The 13,562-nt window shown below is 39.4% G+C and overlaps 1 pseudogene; it reads left to right on the forward strand.

Annotated features, from left to right (window-relative positions):
* The first annotated feature begins 1,721 nt into the window (after window positions 1-1,721).
* On the forward strand, window positions 1,722-6,859 carry LOC102839746 (annotated as a pseudogene).
* The last annotated feature ends 6,703 nt before the right edge of the window (window positions 6,860-13,562 follow it).

Below are 13,562 nucleotides of genomic sequence, written 5' to 3' on the forward strand. Positions count from 1 at the left end.
CACAGCAGAATGAAACACTGCCTGATCCTGGGCCAACCTCACTACTGTTGCCATGCTTGAGTCCATTGATGCTGCCACTTGGCCAATCCATCTCGCTAGGGGTCTTCCTCTTTCTCTCTGACCCTCCACCTTACCAAACATGATATCCTTCTCCAGCAACTGGTCCCTTCTGACAATACTATAGTAATGGGTAATTTTCAAAAGAAACTAAACTCATGTTGACTCTCATTCAGATATAAACTGAACACGTGATTTAAAGATTTTATTTAACTCACCCTTAATGAGTGAACGGTTTAGTTGTTATGACCAGTTCAGAGGGTAATCCATAGAACATACACAATCATAGCTCAGTGTTCCTGAGTGTGTGTGTTGTGGTATTATCTCCCAGAAGGAATTCTATTGCAATTCTATAGAAAAAACTTATTTTGCATTGCTATCAGTTGTTATCTGCAGTTTCCAGACGTTTAAACGACTCAAAGGCAATGAAAAGCTAGAATCAATTAATACTTAAGGGTATGAGGTAAACAATGATAGTTTTCCAATGGAGACACATAATAATCTATTTTGCTTATTCCAAATTTCCTTATACTCAGATGTTTTGACTTCAAGCCTGGGGCTCTTTTCTTCACTTCTGAGATCTTATGAGGTTTCTGTTCTTACCCTAGCTAGAAGGAGTTTTTAAGCACTGTAGGAACAGCTTCAAGAGCCAGAAAGGGTGAAAAGATACCTTTGTGATTTTTCATTTTTTTCTGTTCTTTATGATTATTATTTTAAAATCACATGCTTTATTCTAAGAAGTGAAAAGGTGTCCAAAAATATATCAGGAAAAGATAATTTCTCTCCAATGACCTCTACTCCCCATGGCCCCCACCTCTGGAGGTAACCAATATGATTTACACCTTTCTCATGTTCCAGCAATCATACATAAACATTTAGAATAGACACAGGGATTTGGTTGTGAGAGCTTATTTAAATGGGGTCATGCCTTATTTGAGGATGTTATTCAGCATCTTGCTTTTCTCATTTAAAAGAATACACTGAGACTACCACAGATTCATGGAAGGTATTGAATGCATCCACACAAACAACTAGATATTTCCTTACAAGTCTCTGATTCTTGGCATGGAGTTAGGAAACAAATGTAAACAGTTGTAGAATAGGAAGGACAAAGCATCAATGTCTTAGTTACATAGTGTTGCCATAAGAAAAATAACACAAGTGACTGGCTTTAGAGAATAGAAATTCCCAAGAGGGTTTCAAAAAGTTTGTGGAAAATTTCACTATCTCTTAACTCCATTTTTCCATGAACTTTCTGAAGCCCCTTCATATTATCTTATATTGTTGGACTGTAGGACAAATCAAGGAATGGGCTCTAAGGGAGGGTCCTTCCTTGTGGGTAGCCCCAGGCATCCCTTGGCATTTCTTTTGTTATTGAATGAGCTTCACATGGCTCTGTCTTTGCCTTGTCTGCACCACTATGTCTATGATGTCTTTTTGTGAACCACCATTCAGAAGATGTTAGATTTAGGACTCAAGAAAGTTATAGGTGTTAGACATTTAGCATGACTTTCTGGGGTACATACTTTAACCCATAACTTTCAGTAACCATCTTTTAGGTCTTTATCTTCCCAATCTTTTGAGATGTTGTAGCAACATCTGGAAAGAAGCTGTCCTTTTTGAATGATCCTTACAACAGGCATGGTAGGGTGAAGAGGAGGGTCATGTTGGCACAGTTAAACATCTCCTTTGTCCTGCTGGAATCTGTCTCAGCACCTTCAACCATGCTGGCATTTCATAATTACAGCCAGAGTATGAGTTGTTGTTGTTGTTAAGTGCCGTCGAATCGGTTCCGACCCTGTATAGGGTTTCTAAGGAGCAATGGATGAGTTTGAATCACCAACCTTGTAATTCAGACAGCTTTGCAGTCTGCAGCATTAATCCACAGTGCCACACCAGGACTCCGCATAGTATGAGTTGTTGTTGTTGTTGTTGTTAAGTGCCATCGAGTCGGTTCTGACCCATAGCGACCCTGTACAGGGTTTCCGAGGGTGTAAATCTTTACGGGAGTAGAAAGCCTCATCTTTCTCCCGCGGAGCGGCTGGTAGTTTCGAACCGCTGACCTTAAGGTTCGCAGCCCGATTCGTAACCACTACGCTACCAGAGCTCCTTGCATAGTATGAGTAGGGAGCATTATTCATTAGTTCTCAAGAAAAGTTATTATTTCCTTTGTGGTAAAAGCCAAGTAATTTTAAAAGAGTCTGTGTGTTTTGCAACTGGCTCAGCAATCAACTCTTAGCCAAAAGGTTGGCAACTCGAACCACTTAGTTGTTGTTGTTGTTGTTAAGTGCCGTTGAGTCGGTTCTGACTCATAGTGACCCTGTATAGGGTTTCCAAGGAATGGCTGGTGAATTTGAACCACAGACCTTGCAGTTCAAACCGGCCTTGTGGTCCAGTGCTTTTCCTACAGTGACACATCAGGACTCCTAGAGGTACCTGAAAAGACAGGCCTGCTGGTCTGTTCTACTCTGCACATAACAGGTTGCCAAGAGTTCTATTTCCCAAAATATAGGGTCTCCAAGAGTCAGAATTGACTGGATGACAGCTTTGTTGTTGTTAAGTCCCCGTGAGTCATAGAGACCCTATAGGGTTTGCAAGGAGTGACTGGTGAGTTTGAACCAGTGACCTTGCGGTTCAAACCAACCTTGTGGTCAAATGCTATGACAGCTAGAAGCAACAATTTGCAAAGAAAATTGCATTTTTACTAGTGGGAAGAGGAGTCTCCTCGCTCATCTTCCAAGAAATGCTGAAAATTTAGGAGTAATCTTCAGACATCAGTGGAGTTCTTGCTACACACACAGCAACTTAAGTCTTCCTATTGAGTAGAAACTCCTCTCCCCCTTTTTAAAAATAAAAACCAAAAGGTGTTTTTGTATTAAAAAACAGTTGTCAGAAACAGACTTCTATGTTACTAACAGAAACTTACTTTATCTGGAACCAAGGGGGAATGTTTGGTGGTAGAGTGAAGAAAAAAGAAGGGTGTGAAAAACCAAGCAAACAGTACATAGGCTGAAAGGCAATGTTGCGACATTTACTCTTTTTGTAAGAATCTTTCTTAAGTAAAAGTAGGCAAGAAGAACTTGTTTACTGAAAGAATACAAAATTAGGAATGCTGAGGGAAGGGGGGGCAAGGCTCTAGAATTTCTTATTTCTATGAAGTATGAATCTAAGAAAATTGGAAGTTGTCAGAAATGCAATGGAACACATAAAGATTAATATCATAGGCATTAGTGAGCTGAAATGGACTGTTTTGGCCATTTTGAATCTGACAGTCTTATGGTTTACTATGCTGGGAATGACAAATTCAAGAAAAATGCAATAACATTAATCATCAAAAAGAACATTACAAGATCTATTTTGAAGGATAACACTGTCTGTGATAGTTGTTGTTGTTGTTAAGTGCCGTCGAGTCGGTTCCGACCCATAGCGACACTGTACAGGGTTTCCAAGGGTGTAAATCTTTACGGGAGTAGAAAGCCTCATCTTTCTCCCGCGGAGCGGCTGGTAGTTTCGAACCGCTGACCTTAAGGTTCGCAGTCCAATTCGTAACCACTACGCTACCATAGTATAATATCCTTATTCCAGTTAATTCCATTATTCAAATTTACACACCAACAACTAAAACAAGTAATGATGAAACTAAAGAATTCTACCAATGTCTTCAGTCTGAAATTGATCAAACATGCAATCAAGATATATTGATAATTACTGGTTATTGGAATGCAAAGGTAGGACACAAAGAGTTGGAAAATATGGCACTGATAATAGAAATGAAGCTGGAGATTGTATGATATAATTTTGCAAGACCAATGACTTATTCATTGCAAACACCTTTTTAAAAAGCAATATAAAAGGCAATTATACATATGGACCTCACCAGATAGAATACACTGGGATCAAATTAACTACATCTGTGGAAGAGATGGTGGAAAAGTTCCATATCATCAGCCAAAACAAGGCCAGGGGCAGATTGTGGAACAGACGATCAATTGCTCATATGCAAGTTCAGGCTGAAGCTGAAGAAAATTAAAGTAAGTCCAAAAGAGCCAAAATATAATCTTGAACACGTCCCACCTGAATTTAGAGATGATCTCAAGAACAAATTGGATGTATTCAACACTAATGATGAAAGATTAGAAGAGCTCTGGTATGACATTCCGAGCATCATACAGGAAGAAAGCAAAAGATCATTAAAAAGACAGGAAAGATCCTTTTGTGCTCCTGGCGATTGCTGAGTTATCACTATGAAGGCTGCGCTGCGGGCACACTTCAGGAGTACAAGGCGGTGGGGCGCTCCCTGCCCACCCCCAAGTGTAAGACACCACCACTTTACCGGATGCGTATCTTCCCTCCTAACCATGTCGTCTCCAAGTCCCCGCTTCTGGTACTTTGTGTCACAGCTGAAGAAAATGAATAAGTCTTCCGGGAGATCGTATACTGTGGGCAGGTGTTGGCGAAATCCCCACTGCGAGTGAAGAACTCTGGAATTTGGCCTCGCTACGACTCCCGAAGTGGGAGCCACAACATGTACCAGGAGTACCGGGACCTGTCCACCGCGGATGCCCTCACCCAGTGCTACAGAGACATGGTGCTCTGCACCGTGCCCGCGCTCATTCTATCCAGATCATGAAAGTGTAGATTGTAGCCAGGGGAATGACAACAACAACAACCAGACAGGAAAGAAAGAAAAGACTAAAATGGATGTCAGAAGACACTTTGCAGCTTGCTCTTTAGTGTTGAAGTGCCGTTAAGTCAGTTCCAACCCATAGCGACCCTGTATAGGGTTTCCGAGGAGCAGCTGGTAAGCTTGAGCCACCGACCTTGCAGTTCAAGGGACTTTGCAGTTTGGCGCATTAATCTACAGCGTCACTAAAATGAATGGAAGAAATGAGGACGTCAGAGAGCTGAACAGAAAATGTCAAAAGGCAGTTCAAGAAGTCAAAAATCAAGTATTATAATGAAATGTACAAAGACCTGGAATTAGGAAACCAAAAGGAGAGAACACCTTAACATTTCTCAAGCTGAAAAAATTGACAAAAATGTCAAGTCTCGACTTGAAGAATTGAAGGATTCTATGGGTAAATATTGAATGATGCAGAAAGCATCAAAAGAAGATGGAAGATATACACAAAGTCACTGTACTAAGAAGAAATGGTTGATATTCAACCATTTCAAGAGGTAGCACATGATCAAGAGCCAATGGTACTGAAGGAAGAAGTCCAAGTTGCCCTGAAGACATTGACAAAGAGCAAGGCTCCAGGAATTGATGGACTACAACTTGAAATCTTTCAACGAACTGATGATGCACTGGAGGTACTCATTCATCTATGCCATGAAATTTGGAAGACAGATAATCTGGGCAACCAATTGGAAGAGATCCATATTTGTGCCTATTCCAAAGAGAGGTTACCTAACAGAATATGGAAATCATTGAACAATACCATTAATATCACATGCAAGTAAAATTTTGCTGAAGATAATTTAAAAATGACTACAGTAGTAAGTCAACAGCTAACTGCTAGAAATTCAAGTCTAATTTAGATGAGGATGTGGGAATAGAAATATTATTACTAACGTCTGATGAATTTTGACTGAAAGCAGAGAATACTAGAAAAATGTTTCCTTGTGCTTTATTGACTATGCAAAGGTTTTTGACTGTGTGGATCACAACAAACTATGGATAGCATGAGAAGAATGGATATTCCAGGACAGTTGAATGTGCTCTTGAGGAAATCTGTACATAGACCAAGAGACAGTTGAACAAAAAAATATCAAAGGATATGGAATAGTTTAAAATCAAGAAAAGTATGTGCCAGGGCTGTATTCTTTATTCTTTCACCATATTTTTTTTAATCTGTGTGCTGAGCAAATAATACAAGAAGCTGGATTATATGAAGAAGAAAAACTGAGCCCATTGTACTCAATTTTCTAATTTGCACTAGGTCTGTTCTGAGGATTAGATGTCACATAGACCAATGACCTAGCATTTAGCACACTGGTGGCTCTTCATCATTAGATGGGAAGACAAGAGCCCGGGACAAGGTAGGTAGGGTGGAGGCAGGGACATGGTGAAAATATTGTTTCCCCTGATATTACAAGTAATGACTGGCCTCACGTTTTAACTTTTCTTAGTGCTTAGGACCTGTGTTTGTTAAGTGCTACCAAGTCGGTTCCGACTCATAGTGACCCCATATTGGGTTTCTGAAGAGCAGCTGGTAGGTTTGAACTGTCAACCTTGTGGTTTGCAGTCCAGTGCTTATTCTACAGCACCAAACCAGTGGAACTATGTTTAGTAAGATTGTTTACAAAAACAACAGAAATATTCTCTTGATTTCTTCACCAAGGTTGCCTTAGTCATTCTGGGCAAAGGGAGTACAGTGTTAGCCCCTGGTATTGAATTGTCTTTCCAAGAAAACTGCATTAAAAAAAAAAAAATTTTTTTTTTTTCTTTCTATTGCAGATATTGGGGAAATAAAGCTGAGCTCATCATCTAATATTTTCCTTTTATATAGGTATAGACAACATGTACTTTTCAGGATCATAAAAACCCCTGATACAGCAGAAATTTTCACTGCATAATTAATTTCTAGCATGTCAGTTGATGGGTGAAGCTCTGTTGTAGTTGCAAGAAAAAAAAAAGTACTCAAAGAGAGGAAAGAGTAGAAAGAGTTAATTTAAAAACGCATTGGATAGGTTTTAATGAGTAAATCCAATAAACAGCGTTGTCATATGATTCATTTGGACATTTTTATTTCACAGTGAGCCTGTGGTATCAAACGTCTTCAAAGTGACTCTGAATTAGGTGGAGAAGCATCTCCTTCCCCTGTTTGGAGGTGGGGACATCTCAGTACCACAGCTGATAGCGAGTCAGAGAAAACAGGACTTTTTGCCATTTTGGAAGCAATTGCTGTTCTTATGAATAATATCATTAAAGGAAATGACAGTGTTCAGCGATGTCAGCAATATGAGAACTGCAAAAAGTACAGTACAGCTCAGGATGACTAATTTTCCCTCCCACAGAGAAGATGGAGAACTCTAAACATGAAAATACCTACACAGCAGAGCAAAACACCTAGAAAAGATCTCCAGATTCCCTCTGCACTGGTTTTCCACATTGGTGAAAATGATTTTTCTAGATTAACCCAAATCAGTAAACGAAGGGATGGGGGTGTTTCCAGAGGTTTTCATTTTTCTTGCACCGTGGAACTCAGGAGTTGTTTTTAAGATATCAACTGTGCTCCTTCAGATAGTCTAACTTGGTGATGGGACCTGCCCCAGGTCAGATTCCTCACTGTAAAATGGAATACACTATCTCTCATTGCGTTGTTCTAGCTGCCATCAAGGGAATATGAGGATCGGGACCTGTTTTCCTCTGGAAAAGTTTTCTTTTCTTCACTTTTATTTGAATCTGGCACTTCTTAATCCTCAAGGAATCACCTACATTTCACACTGTGTAAACTCAGTGGATTATGTACCAGCTGTGGAAATTAAAATCCAAAGAAATAACCTAATTAGCCAGGATTGGCAACATAGCTTCCATGAAGGATGCTAAGATTCAACCCTCCTCGCTTGCGATTCTTTGCTTTTTATTCACAGACCACTTCTATTAATGTTTAATCATGTGGTACATTTAAAATTCATTTTCCTGAGGATTTATAGTTAGAACCCTGAGACAGACTCAGTCTAATGATTACGGGCTTTCCTGGAACTAGAGTTTCTTGGTTGCATTTTTATTGGAAGCAGGAACTCCTACTGCATGTGAATCCCATGCTAGGCAGACCCAATGGAGGGAATATAGTGGATCATTAAGTAGATTTACAGTCCAGGTCAGGCTGGCCACATCCACATTTGCAGCTTTATTACTTGGGCCTTTTATAGTTTCAAGTGACAGAAACCTGACTCCGTCACTTACTGCCATATGTCCCCAATTCTGTGGGAGACACTGAAGACATAGAGCTCTCAGGATTACTAGAGGCCGGGTCTGAAATATGCAAGTTAGAATAATGGATGGGTCATGGATTTTGGCTGTAGACAATTGGGGGGATCCAAACCCTGGATCTCTACCCCTAACCACCTATGTGGAGCTTAACTTGGTAAAGAAACCTGCCCATGTTTAGCTCCTCTGTGAGTGGAGGTGATTGGATGCCCTTGAAAAGATTTTTGGGGTTAAAGGAATGATGGAGAGAGAAAAGGCAAAGCCGGCGGGGGGCGGGAGTGGGGGAGGCAGGTGATACACCATTAATTCCTCTTTGTCTGCTGTACAAACAACAATGGGAGAAATAAAGGCACGACTCAATGGCGCACCTCAGCAGACCTTTAGCTTTTTTTTTTTTTAATCCAACTTCTTCACAGCCATGTGGTTTAATTGTGATATTGTAGAGGAATAATTCTTTAACCTGGAGATTCCAGCAGATGGTAGGAGAAACGTGAAAAGTCATTTCCACAGACAATAGGAACACTATTGGACAAAGGTGGCTGTATGGGGGCAAAGACACTGACCTTACCAAATAGCCAAATGTCCATTTCACCCCAAAATCGGGAAAGATGTAAATGACCCAAACTCTAACAGAGGTGGAGACTAAAATAGACTAGTGTCTAAAGTTGAATATTGAGAAATTTGTCAAAGGATTATTTTCCTTGCAAGTACTTTCAAACCTTCAGGGAACAAATTTACCAATGTCTTTTAAATATAAAGTTAGAACAAAATAATGCCAAGCATTTTTATAAAAAATAGCTTTAGCTCTGATACAAGTCCAAAGTGCACACAAAAATAGTTTATAACCACCCCGTAGCGTAGTGGTTACGAGTCAGGCTGCCAACCGCAAGGTCAGCAGTTCGAAACTACCAATGGTTCTGTGGGAGAAAGATGAGGCATTCTGTTCCCATAAAGATTTACAGCCTCAGAAACCCTATGCAGGGTCCCTATGAGTCAGAACCAACTCCACATTAGTTAACAACAACAGAGGCATATATATATATATATATATATGAGTCCTGGTATGGTACTCTAGGATAAACACTTGACTGCTAACCATAAAGTTGGTGGTTCAAAGACCAGCTTCTCCTTGGAAACCCTACAAAAGGTTACTATGAGTCGGAGCCAGCTTGATGCTACTTAACAACATATATAGTTGTTGTTATATATATATTTGTTATATATGTATACATATATGTTGTTGTTATGTGCTGTGGAGTCGGTTCTGACTCATAGCGACCCTGTACAGGGTTTCCGAGGCTGTAAATCTTTACAGGAGCAGAAAGCCTCATCTTTCTCCCATGGAATAGCTGTTAGTTTCAAACTGCTGACCTTGCGGCTCGCAGCCCAATTCTTAACCACTATGCTACCAGAGCTTCTTGTATATATATATTTACACATATACTATGTCAGAAAGAGGTCTACTCCATAGGAAAATATATTTATGTTGTTGTTTTAGGTGCTATTAAGTCAATTCCAACTCATAGCAACCTCATGTACAACAGAACAAAACACTGCCTGCCCAATCCTGTGCCATCCTGAGAATGGTTGTTATGTTTGATCCCATTGGTGCAAACACGGTGTCAGTTCATCTCATTGAGGACTTCCTCTTTTTTACTAATTTTCTACTTTAGCAAACATGATGTCCCTCTAGAGCAGGGGTGGGGAATGCCTGGCCCTTGGGTCATATAAGGCCTGTGAAATCATTTGATGTGGCTCTGTCAAGGCAACCACAGTTCCAGTCATCACATTAGGGGTGAATTAATTAGATGTTTGACCAAATATAGCAGGCTAATTTTTAAGCTGATAATTTTATATGGTCCACAAATGATGTTATAAATTTTGGCAGAGAAAAGTTTCCCCACTCCAGCTCTAGAGGATTTGGTTCCTTCTTATAACATCCAAAATATGTCAGACAAAAATCTCACCTTTTTCACTTCTAAAAAGCATTCTGGCCATACTTGTTCCAAGACAGTTTGTTCATTCTTCCTATAGTCCATAGTGTATTCATTATTCTTTGTCAACACCATAGCTCAAATGCATGACTTCTTTGGTGTTCCTTATTCAGTGTCCATCTTTCACATGCATATGAGGTGACTAAAACTATCATGGCTTCTCAATAGAAAGAAGACAAATAATCCAATTAAAAAATGGGCAAAGAACATGAACACACATTTCACCAAAGAAGACATACAGGCAGCCAGCAAACATGAAGAAATGCTGATGATCACCAGCCCTTGTTACTGTTGTTACCAGATGCCATCAAGTCAGTTTCAATTCCTAGTGACCCTGTGAACAACAAGATGAAATACTGCTTGGTCCTGTGCCTGTCTGCCTCTTGGTCTATGTATAGTTTCTGATGAGTGAAATGTAGTGTTCTGGAATTCTATTCTTCACACTGTAATTTATGATTTGTTTTGATCTACACAGTCAAATTCATTTGCATAGTAAATGAAACACAGTTAAACATCTTTCCACAATTCTCCACTTTCCGCCAAGATCCAACTGACGTAGAAATGTCAGCATTCCCTTCTTCCATGTTCTTTTCTGAATCCAGCTTGAATTTCTGTAAGTTCCCTGCTGAGGTACTGCTGCAACCTAGCTTTAGTTACTTTCAACCAAACTTTACTTGTATGTTATATTAACAATATTGTTTGATGATTTCTGCATTCTGTTGGATCATCTCTCTTTGGAATGGCACAAATGTGGATCTCTGATAGTCAGTTGGCCAGATAGCTGTCTTCCGAATTTCTTGACATAGACAAATGAGTGTTTCCAGCATTGCACCTGTTTGTTGAAACACCTTAATTGGTGTTATGTCAATTCCTGGAGACTTGTTTTTTGTTTTTTGTTTTTTTACCTGTGCCTTCAGTGCAGCCTGGGTGTCTTTCTTAAGTACTATTGGTTCTTGATCATAGGCTACCTCCTGAAATGATTGAACATGGAACAGTTCTTTTTTGTACAGTGACTATGTATTCCTCCCATCTTCATTTGATGCTCCCTGGGGTGTTTAATATTTTGTCTCTACAGTCCTTTGGTGTTTCAATTAGAGACTTGAATTTTTCTTTAGTTTTTTCAGCTTGAGAAATACTGAGTGTATTCTTCAGCTGTGGTTTTCTAAGTTCAGGTCTTTGCACATTTCATTTTAATAATTTATTTTGTCTTCTCAAGCCACTCTTTGGAATCTTCTATTCAGTTCTTTTACTTCATTATGTCTCTCATTCGGTTAAGCTACTGTATGTTCAAGAGCAAGCTTAAGAGCCTTTTCTGGCATGCATGTTGGTCTTTTGTTTCTTTGAAATGATCTTTTGCTTTCTTCATGTATGATGTCCTTGAGGTCATCCCACAATTCATCTGGTCTTTGGTCACTACTGTCCAATGTATTATGTCAATTCATGAGCTGATTTCTTAATTCAGGTGGGCTATACATAAAGTCATACTTTGGCTTTTGTGGATTTGTCTTGATTTTCTTAACTTGAACTTGATATAAAAAAATTGGTGGTCTGTTCCACAGTCAGTCCCTGGTTTTGTTCTTACTTATGATATTGAACTTCTTTATTGGAAGTTGTGGGTACATGGACTCCAGCACAAGGCCAGTGGTTCAAACTCACCAGTGTCTTCTCAGAAACCCTATACAGGGTCACTATGAATTGGAACCGACTCTACAGCACCTAACAACAACAACAACAACAACAACAACAACATCTTTTTACACAGATTTGAGCAGTAGGTACAATATGATATCATTTTTATAAAATCAGAGTGTATGAATGGGGAATAAAATGCATAGACGAAACTTAGAAATAGTATATAGCAAAATATATGCTAGTTTACGGCTGGGTGATGGGTTTATAGGACACTTATTTTCTTCTCTATGTTTTTTTTTTTTTTTTAATTCTTGACTTTTCCACTAACTTTTAAAATTTGAATTGAATAAATGTCCAAAGAACAGATCATCAGTTTTACATCAAACAAATCATGTACTTCACCTCATCTCAACGATTGCAGTCCCCTCCATGTAGCGTTATGTCTCCTACTTCCTGTTTCCTGTTTCCATTCTTCCTTCTTGCCCATTTAAAAAAAATCTTAACAATGAGCATAATGATGAAAAACCAAGTGCTGTGAAGTCAATTCAGAATCATAGGGATCCTATAGTGACCCTAGGACAGAGTAGGAATGCTCCCATAGAATTTCCAAGGTTGTAATGTTCACAGAAGCAGACTGCCACATCTTTCTCTCTTGGAGTAACTGGTAGATATGAACTGTCAACCTTAGGGTTAACAGTGGAGCAAGCCTTGGTGGCACTCTTGGTTGATAAGTGAGAGATTGGCTGTCCAACCCCACTAGCCACTCAAAGACAAGGAGCCTGCTTCTGGAAAGATTATGGCCTTGGAAACCCTGGGGGGCAGTTCTAGTCTGTTCTAGAGAGTCATAATTCATTGGCATTGACTCCACATCAGTGGGTTTGGATCTGCTTTAATCCTTAGTTATAGGACAGGTGTGTGTTTGTGTATCATGTTTCATCTCAATCTTCACATGTTCCCCTACTCTCTCTCTCTTTTCTCAGATAGAGAAGTAGGTTCAAGGAAAATAAGTAACTTGCTCAAGGTCAAAGGTAGTTTGATTTTCAATCCTCTGCTCTTAACCTCTCCTCTGTTATTATATTGTTAGAAAAAAAAATTAGATTGTCATTTCTAAAATGCAAAGATATCTACAATAGATATCTATATCTATACATAAAGAAGCTCTGGTGGTGTAGTGTTTACGAATTGGGCTGCTAATCTCAAGGTCAGCAGTTCAAAACCACCAGCTGTTCTGTGGGAGAAAGGTGAGGTGTTCTGCTCCTATAAAGACTTACAGCCTTGATAACCCTGTACAGGGTCACTATGAGTCAGTACCAACTCCACAGCACACCACCACCATACATAGATGGATATAGATATAGATAGATTGAGATATAATCATCTGTATCTTATAAATACATGCAAAGATATATTACATAGAGACATAATATATGTTTACATGCATATATAAAAGAAAAATTGTATAAATTCACAATTATATAAATCTTTTATGTATCTCTCTATCTCTTTATATCTCTATCATCTATCTGAACTGACTCAATGGCACTTAATAACAAGAACAAACTCTCCATGCCTAGAATATGAGTTTCCTTGAGCAGGGATTATAATTATTTAGCTTTTTGTACTCTATCAGTGAGCAGGTGTCCTTCAATGATGTTAAGACTAAGCAGTGAACTCCTTTTGTGGAATGCCCCATCCCTCCTTGGTGGTGTGGCTGCAATGGTCTGTAACCTACCTGTGAATGCAGGTATAGCCTCTGGTGGGAGTTGAGAGGGCTGTGGACTCAGGGACTGGCATTAGCAAGCCCTTTCTATGATCCACATAGGAGAAGTCTCTAGAGATGTTGACTTTTAATGTAGAAGCACCAACATTTCCTCCTCACAAGAAACTAATCCTCCAAAAGTCCCCCCAATAGACCTCCCCCTTTTTGTTCAATGTCACTCCGC

The sequence above is a fragment of the Chrysochloris asiatica genome, unplaced genomic scaffold, assembly GCF_000296735.1.
Source record: "Chrysochloris asiatica unplaced genomic scaffold, ChrAsi1.0 scaffold00003, whole genome shotgun sequence".
In the NCBI taxonomy this organism is placed as follows: Eukaryota; Metazoa; Chordata; class Mammalia; order Afrosoricida; family Chrysochloridae; genus Chrysochloris; species Chrysochloris asiatica.